Here is a 10,161-nt window from a genome sequence, read left to right on the forward strand (position 1 = left end):
CCCAAAACGAACAGAGATTACAATAAATAACCGATTCAAACTCAAAACGAGCAGAAATTACATGAGTAGGGCTCAAAATCCCTATGCCTTCCCAAGGCCAGAACATAATTTGCACTGCTGAAAAAAAACAAATGAATGTGAATGGTCAGTTTAATATACATATATTGATATTTACTAATCAAAATGTTAATATTAGTTGGGCTAACATAAGTTAGGCTGAAAACCCCTGTGCACTCCCAAGGCCAGAACAAAATTTGCACTTTACTGAAAAAATATAAATGTTTTTACTTTTACAACTTTAATAAATCAATAATATTAGCATTTTGATTGCTAAATATCAGTATATATATATTAAACTGACAATGTACATTCATTTGTATTTTTTCAGTAAAGTGCAAATTTCGTTCTGGGCTTGGGAAGGCATAGGGGTTTTGAGCCCAATTTATGTTAATTTCTGCTCGTTTTGAGTTTGACTCGGTTATTTATTGTCATTTCTGTTCGTTTTGGGTTTCATTTATTTATCGATGCTGATTTGTAGTAGTTTCATGCTTGGTAGATTATTTGAGTTTATTTTTGCTCATTTTTGGTTTAATGGAGCTCTTTACTTTTCTTTGAAAATTTATTTTGTGGATAAAGTTTTTTTTAATTAATTTCTGTTCGTTTTATATTGACATAGTCTTTTCAGGGAAAAAGAAAATAATAGTTTAAATTTTTCGTTTTTTAAGACTATAATTTGGCCTGCTATTTGTATGCTGGAGAAAAGTTTTCATCAATTTTTAACAAAATACACCCTTTTAAAAATCTGGACAAAAATAGTAATGTTTAATTTAGTTTCATATCTCCTCCTTTTCAATCGAATGAGCCCTTTTCGAAGTTCCCACGACACCTCCTTCGATACGAAGTGCCCTGATCTAAACAACAACAACAAAAAATAATACATTATACCAACATCGATCTTAACTATATAAATGTCAAGTCTTCCTATCACTTTTGACTATTAAAAAGAGCACTAGGCCTTTTGATTCCCAATCGAATGAGCACTTTTTGAAACGACAACGCTTTCTAGGAACACTTTATATGCCCCCAGGGCATAAATTAGAACCCTTACCTTAAGGGCTGTTAGGGTGGTTGTCATCCTCTAAGACCTAATTTCCAGAACTTTCAACTGCGTTAAACAAAATGGCTATCTCAGAATTTTGATTGGATGTGTTCGGGGAAATGTTGGGCGTGAGAGGGCTGTTAGTCGCTCTCCAATCACTGTCAATTATTAAAAATGGCACTACCCTGTCAATTTTCAATCAAATGAGCCCTTTTGAAGTTTTTACGACAACACTCAATAAAAACTGTATATGCCCCCAAGCCATAACTTACAACCCTTGCACTGAGGACTGGGGGGGGGTTGTCATTCTCAAAGACCTAATTTCCAGAACTGTCTACTACGTTGAACAAAATGGCTATCTGAAAATTTTGATTGGTTGTGTTTGGAGGAATGGTGGGCGTGAGAGGGGGGTTAGTTACCCTTCAATCGCTTTCAACTATTAAAAAGGGCACTAGCCCTCTCAATTTCCAATTGAATGAGCCCGTTTTGTAGTTTTACGACAACTCTATCTATAAGAACCTTATATGCCCCCAGGGCATAACTTACAACCTTTGCCCTGGGGGCTCTGGTGGTTTTGACATCCTTAAATACATAATTTCCAGAACTTTCAACTACGTTGAACAAAATGGCTATCTCTAAACTTTGATTAAATGTTTTTGGGAAATAATGGGTGTTAGAAGGGGGTTAATTACTCTCCACTTACTTTCGTCTATTAAAAAGGCAATTTCCAATCAAATGAGCCCTTTTTGAAATTTCTTCAACAACTTGCTGTATAAACCTTATATACCCCAGGGCATAAATTACAACCCTTGCACTGAGGGCTCTGAGGGGGTTATCATCCTAAAAGAGCTAATTTCCAGAACTTTCATCTACGTTGAACAAAATGAATATCTCAAAATTTTGATTGGATGTAATAGGGAAAATAATCAAGTGAGAGGGGCGTTAATCATTCTCCAATCACTTTCAACTATTAAAAAAGGCACTAGCCCTTTCAATTTTAAATTGAATGAACCCTTTTGAAGTTTTTACGACAACGCTTTCTATAAAAACTTATATACCCCCAGTGCATAACTGACAACCCTTGCACTGAGGGCTGTGGAGGGGAGGGTTCGCCATCCTCAAAGACCTAATTTCCAAAACTTTCAACTACGTTGAATAAAATGGCCATCTAAAAATATTGATTTGATGTGTATGGGGAAAAGGTGAGCATGAGAGAGGGGTTGGTTGCCCTCAAATCACTTTCGACTATTAAAAAGAGCACTAGCCCTTTGAATTTTCAATCGAATGAGCCTTTTTTCAAGTTTTTACGACAAAGATTTCAATAAAAACCTTGTATGCCCCCAGGGCATAACTTATAATCCTTGCCCTGAAAACTGTGTGAGGAGTGTCCTGGGGAAATTTTGGGCATGGAAGGGGTTTTAGTTGCCTTCCAATCACTTTCGAATATAAAAGGGCATTAGTCATTTCAATTTCCAATCGAATGAGCCCTTTTTGAAATTCTACGACAATGCGTTCTATAAAAACCTAATATACCCCCGGGGCATAACTTACAACCCTTGTCCTGAGGACTGTGGGGGGTTGTCATCCTTAAAGACCCAATTTACAGAACTTAAAACTACGTTGAATAAAATGGCTATATCAAATTTTGATTGGATGTGTTTGCGGAAAAAGTGGGCGTCAGAACAATCACTTTTGACAATTAAAAAGGGCACTAGCCCTTTCAATTTCCAATCAAATGAGCTTTTATTGAAGTTTCCACGGCAACGCCTTCTACAAAAACCTTATATGCCTCCAGGGCATAACTTACAACCCTTGCCCTGAGGGCTGTAGGGGAGTGTCCTCCTCAAAAATATAATTTCTATTTGGAAATCAACTACGCGGAACAAAATGGCTATCTCAAAATTTGGATTGGATGTGTTTCGGGAAATGGTGGCTGTGGAAGGGGTGTTAGTTGCCTTCCAATAACTTTCGACTATTAAAAATGACACAAGCCACCCCAATTTCCTATTGAATGAGCCCTTTTTGAAGTTTCTACGACAACTACTTCGATAAAAAGTGCCCTGGTTTAAAACCAAGAAAAGTGCCCTGCTCTAAAGGAAAAAAAAATAATACATTGTGCAAATATCGTTCTTATACGCCCCCAGGGCATAACTTAAAACCCTTGCCATGAGGGTTGTTGGGGAGTGTTCTCCTCAAAAACATATTTTCTATCTGGAAATCAATTACGCTGAACAAAATGGCTATCTCAATGCATTCAGTTACCTGAATGCATTCAGTTACCTGAATGCATTCAACCGAGTAAGAGCTCTTCGCGCCAGGACCTATTACAAGTGAATGAATTGGTCTAGTTGAACAGTTAATATAAACCGTGATAAATTAGTCTGCTGTGAGCTGAACTTTGATATTTGAATTTAAATAAGCTTCTAAAGGATGGGAAAGAGAAAGAAGAAAATGGAAGAATCTCTAAACTTGTCTGCGTCTACGGCAACGAGTCAAGGTTATGGAGTTTCTATAAAGTCTTTAGCAGAAAGTATCAGTTTGATTTTAGAAACAGTTAAAGGGAATACTGCCACCTTAGAATCATTAAAAACTCTAAGCTAAGACTCTAAGGTAAAGGTCTAAACTCTTAACAAAAACTAAACTTAACTAGAACTCTAACTAAAACTCTAAGCTAAGACTCCAAGCTAAAACTCTAAACTCTTAACTAAAACTAAACTAAAGTAGAACTCTAAATAAAATTCTAAGCTAAGACTCTAAGCTAAAACTCTAAACTATTAACTATAGCTAAACAAAACTTCAACTCTAACTAAAACTTTAGGCTAAATATCTAAGGCAAAACTCTAAAATCTTAACTAAAACTAAACTCTTTCAAAAACTCTAAGCTAAAAACTCTAAACTCTTAACTATAACTAAACTAAACTTCAACTCTAACTAAAACTCTAAGCTAAGACTCCAAGCTAAGACTCTTAACTATAACTAAAATTCAACTCTAACTAAAATTCTAAGCTAAGACTCTAAGGTAAAACTCTAAACTCTTAACTAAAACTAAACTAGAATTCTAACTAAAACTTTCAGCTAAGACTCTAGGCTAAAACTCTAATGTCTTCACTAAAAATAAACTAAAGTAGAACTCTAAATAGAACTCTAAGCTAAGACTATAAGGTAAAATTCTAAACTTTTAACTAAAATGAAAATAAACTAGAACTCTAACTAAAACTCTAATCTAAGAGTCCAATCTAAAACACTAAACTCTTAAATAAAACTAAAATATAGTAGAACTCTAACTAAAACTCTAAGCTAAGACTCCAAGTTAAAACTGGGAACTATTAAATATAACTAAACTAAACTTCAACCCTAACTAAAATTCTAAGCTAAGACTCTAAGGTAAAACTCTAAACTCTTAACTAAAACTAAACTAGAACCATAACTAAAACTCTACACTAAGACTCTAAGGTAAAACTCTAAACTCTTAACTAAAACTAAACTAAACTAGAACTCTAACTAAAACTCTCAGCTAAGTCTCTAAGATAAAACTCTAAAATCTTATTTATAACGATAATGAACTAGAACTCTAACTAAAACTCTAAGCTAAGACTCTAAGCTAAATTTCTAAACTCTTAACTATAACTAAACTAAACTTCAAGTCTAACTAAAACTTTAGGCCAAAACTCTAAACTCTTAACTAAAACTAAACTAAACTTCAACTCTATCAAAAACTCTATGCTAAGACTCTAAGATAAAAACTCTAAACTCTTAAATATAAATAAACTAGACGTCAACTCTAACTAAAACTCTAAGCTAAGACTCTACACAAAAACTCTAAACTCTTAACTATAACTAAACTTAATATTAAACTTAACTCTAAGTTAAGGATATAAACTCTAAACTAAAAATTAACTAAAATTTAACTATAAATAAACTCTAAACTAAAACTCTAGGATAAAACTCTAGACTCTTAACTAAAACTAAAATAAACTTCATCTCTAAATAAAACCCTTAGCTAAGACTATAAGGCAAAAATCCAAATTCTTAACTAAAACTAAACTAAACTAGAACAAAAACTCTAAGCTAAGACTCTATGATAAAGCTCTAAAATCTTAACTATAACTAAACTGAACTTTCTCTCTGACAAAAACTCTAAGCTAATATTCTCATTTACAACTCTGAATAAAAACTAAAGTACATTACAACTCTAACTAAACCCTAAGCTATGACTCTAGGCTAAAAACTCTAAATTCTTAACAAAAACTAAACTAAACTAGAACTATAACTAAAACTCTAAGCTATGACTCTAGGCTAAAACTCTAAACTCTTAACTATAACTAAAGTAAACTTCAACTCTAACTAAAATTATAAGCTAAGACTCTAAAGTAAAACTCCAAACTATAAACTAAAACTAAACTAAACTAGAACTCTAACTAAAAACCCTAAGCTAAGACTCTAAGCTAAAAACTCTAAACTCTTAACTATAGCTAATACAAGATATGGGTTAAATACTAAGAAAACAAGGATATTGATTTGTAAAGAGGGAATCAACAAATCGAAACGACGGTTCTCATAACAAGAGAGGATATATTATTTTCCAGACTAATCGACTTCAAAGCAAAGAAAATGTCACAATTTGCATCTAATTCAAAACACGATTGCATTATCCCCTCAATATGGTCCCAAATCGAAAAAAAAAAGGGACAATAAAGCTTACAAAAAAAAGAGAAGCATTAGACTCCCAGATTTCCCTATTTACAAATGAAGACCAAAGATTAACGTACGTGGATGATAGATACGGTTTATTCTCAACCAATTTCTGGTGGAACATACTACTGACCGCATGTTTCGTATTCGCGACTTCCCTGACCATAAGAACCTTATTGACTTTTAATTACAGAAAAATCCTGGGACTAAGAAGGCGAAAACCAAAAGAAGAACACGGGGAACCGGCCGAAATGCAGCAGTTAAACCCGGAACCCCATTAGAACGTCTAAGCCAAGAAAAACGGAAGACATTAGAAAACGAGTGGGTATAGAGGTCTCCACTCGTCCTTGCTATGTCTTGTTCCCTCATTGTAAGTTTCGTTTACGTAAAACCGTGTGGTTATGACGCTGCAACATGCGTTTCTTAAAGAGCACGGACGTGCGTGAATAATGCAGGCATGAAATATGTTGTAAAATTAGACCTCAAACTTAATAATGTACAGTAACTTATGTTTAAAGGATATTTTTAAATCTAAGGGAGAATTAAATAAGTATTGAAGAATTAAATAAGCCTTTTATCGTTGTTTCCGGTCTCAAAACAAATTTGAAGACATCTGTGTTATAGATTTCCAAATAGGAATTATATGTTATATGAATCCAACATGACAATAATGTCGTTTTATTAAAACCATATTTATGTAGTAATATCAGTGTATCTTTTTATATTGTCTTGTAGGGTAATGTTCACCCTAAAATGCACCTAATCGTATTGTTTGTTATATATTATGACTATTTGCTTTAAAGAACGCGTGATTCTGCATCGTTATTTTCTTTACAGGGAGTGGATTGACATTTTGGAAATCGATCATTACAATGCGTTGTCCGGTGCAGATACAACCTAGTAGCATCTATTTTCATCATACCTCAACCAACGAAGATAACTCACCATAGACTCCAGGCAATTTTCATCCCAGATGGTTTACGAAAATTATAGTTACCTTTGATCGTTGTTTCCTCGACCACGAACCATATTGCGTATCAGGTAACACTATATTTGAATCTCGGTATCCAGTGCATTATCGAACTGTATAATCACATAAATCCTGAGAGCCCAAACGACCAGTACAAGATATAAGTACATAAATATCACCCTTGATAATCATTATGGACCCATGTACCATACGACTGTAGAGATATAACATTTGATGACCCCAACAATCATTTATGTGTCACGCGTCGAATCCCTTTCGACTATTTTTCGGAATCCATCCTGTCACCTCTATCAAATGCGAAAAGTTAATATCTCTGTTATCCCATAAATGTTAAGAGATGATTTCTGAAAAATGGACCTGGAAACCAACCATTGAATTACAGAAATAAAAATTAACCCCAGTGACTAACCCCTCAGTGACAATATACCCCTCCCACAAGTTAAAGAAAATATGTTGAAGGAGTCACTATAGTTTGATGTCGACCTGTTCCAAATCCAAAAAATCAATTCCCCTGTGACTAACCAAGGAATCACCGCAAAAGTTAATAGACGCAAGCCAGAGACGAACAATTTTATAAGACAACTATAATCTCTAAGAGCACGAATGAACAATTTTATACAAGAATTACATTCTCTATGTGCTTTAAAATATGCAAAAAATTAAACTCCCAGGTACACCCAAGAACGATTTGAAGTACCCCAAGAACGATATGTTGAGAAGAAAATCTACCCAATCCGGACTTTGTTGATAATAGATCGAGTCCCAAGTCCCAACGGTTCCAGTGTTCAACCCCTTAAAGACAAAGTACCTTATGAACTATAAAAAGCAGGTGAGAATGAACTCTGATAGCATATTCCCACACCTGTAGTTGGAAGTATCATTTCCCGTTTGACAATTGGAGAAGCAAAATGAGTATGACTTTTTAAACATCAAATTATTATAGAGAAACATGAATATAGTTATACAGAATGCTTTTGGTTTTCTTATTGAATATATGATCCACTAAAATGTAATACAAAGAAATTACATTACCCCAGTGATACATAGTGAAAACAACTAAGTCATAAAGATGGCCTTTCATATTTCCAATTGAAGTTCAGGCAACGTGGTGGTCACATATCAATCTTAAAACTTAGTCAACCTACCTGAGAATTTATGTGGCCAGGAAAATTAGGCTTAGGATGCTTCTTCATCAGCAAGTTCCATAGACTTTGTCTGTTGTGAGTCAGCTCAAAAATCTTAGTCATCTCTATTGTAATTCAAGTAGACTTTCCAAGTAGGCCTGTCCGCCTAGAGTATAAGGCATTTTGACCAAGTTTTAGGATTAACATGACCACTAAGTCACCTGGACTTGCAGTCCGCAGTCAGAAAACCCAATCTATAAGCCAAGATAGTTACACTAAAACAGAATTAATTGAAAATCGGTTGACTGAAAAGTTACCTGTCCTTGTGTGCAAACAAATGGCATAGGGTCTACCTGTCTAAAGTCTTAGATATGCAATCCAGTTTATAAGCTCAGACAGTTACACTACCACCAAATTCATACAAAATTGGTTGGCCCAACAAGTTGCCTGGATTTGCAGGTGAACAAGTGGCATAAGGTCTGCCTGCCTATAGTCTCAGACAAGGGCAGCTGAGTTTTAGGACTAACATATGAACATCAAATTTCCTGGATTCACAGACAAACCATCAACAATAATAATAATTGATTGAATTTTCAGAACATATATCCTATAGTCCTTCAAAAAATTATGGGTATTTATTAGCGAAAAGGATGTCACACTTATACTAAAGCAATGCAGGAAAAAAGGTAGTGTTTTAATATCTGGGGAACATGCAAGAAGTTAAGTTTGGTTAATGCTAGTGAAATAAAACAAAATAGGATCTAACTGTTTCCGGGAAACTCATAACATTTGCTGAGAGCAACAACATGAAGGAAGTGTCATTGACCTGCTCCCATTAGACTCAATAATCCATGAAAGTGAGAAAGTTCCTGTTTTTCCATTCTCACTGACAAAAACCAAGAAAACAGACATAAATGTGACAAAGTTCCTTTTATTCAAATTCTGACTGACAAAAACCATAAAAACATCCATAAATGTGACAAAATACATTTTTTTCAAGTTAGAAAATTACTATTTTTCCATTCTCACTGACAAAAATCATAAATCACCCAAAACTATCAATTAAAAACATCAAATAAATCAACCAACACACATAACCATCCAAGAAAACAGACAAAAATGTGACAAAACTCCTGTTTTTTTCATTCTCCCTGAAAAAAACCCTAAAACATCCATAACCATACATTAAATACATCAAATAAATCGACCAACACACATAACCATCCAAGAAAACAGACATAAATTTGACAAAATTCTTTTTTTTTAATTCTCACTGACAAAAACCATAAAAACACACATAAATGTGAGAAAGTTCCTGTTTTTCATTCTCAATGACAAAAACCATAAATTGCTGTTGACATCCATGAAAAACATTAAATAAATTGACCAACACACATAACAATCTAAGAACACACACATAACTGTGACAAAATTCCTGTTTTTTCATTCTCACTGACAAAAACCATAAAAACAGACATAAAAGTGAGAAAGTTCCTGTTTTTCATTCTCACTGACAAAAACCATAAACCAGGTGGGTCTATGCCCATATAAGGAGTCCTGTCACGATCAATAGGGTTATCTCTACTAACGGAATAGAAGCAACTCCGACAAATTTATTACAGGTATGCTAAATCTCTTCTCGGCCTCCCCCTGGGCATGTAATTCTTGGGCTAATAGGAAATACGGTTTAATTGACCCCAATGCTGCCATTGGCAGATGCATTGCAGCTTACAATTGGGGAATGCATGGACCCCCCTGGTGTTCCCTTTTAAAATAATAGGTCTGTCACGTTTACAGTTTTTATGTTTGTTATATACACTGTATGGTTGTATGGTTTATTATTATGCTTGTGTGCTTGCTCCATAATTTTTATCTTTTTTCTGTTCGTGCTTGTCTTTATGCTCGTTACATTGGCTTGTGCTGTCATTTTCTGGTTTATTAATGAGGTTTATTGCTTTTTAAGAGTCAAAAGAGATCGGACGGCCACTAGACCCCCCCTCCCCCTCCACAGTCTTTTTCCCTCAAACCCAGCCGATAAGAACTTTAAGATAACCATTTTCTTAAAATAGTCAAAGATCATATTAAGAAAACTGAGGGGTCAAAAAAGTTTCCCAGAGCCCGGGAGCAGCCGTTGTAATTTATACCCTGGGAGCATATATGTTTCTTATTAAAGAGATGCTTGTATAAACTTCAGAGAGGGCTCATTTGCTTGGAAATTGAAAGCTCTAGTTCAGTTTTCGAGAGTCAAAAGAGAC

Source organism: Artemia sp. Qi Xiang Cuo, chromosome 15 (genome assembly GCF_049724085.1).
Source record: "Artemia sp. Qi Xiang Cuo chromosome 15, ASM4972408v1, whole genome shotgun sequence".
Classification (NCBI taxonomy): domain Eukaryota; kingdom Metazoa; phylum Arthropoda; class Branchiopoda; order Anostraca; family Artemiidae; genus Artemia; species Artemia sp. Qi Xiang Cuo.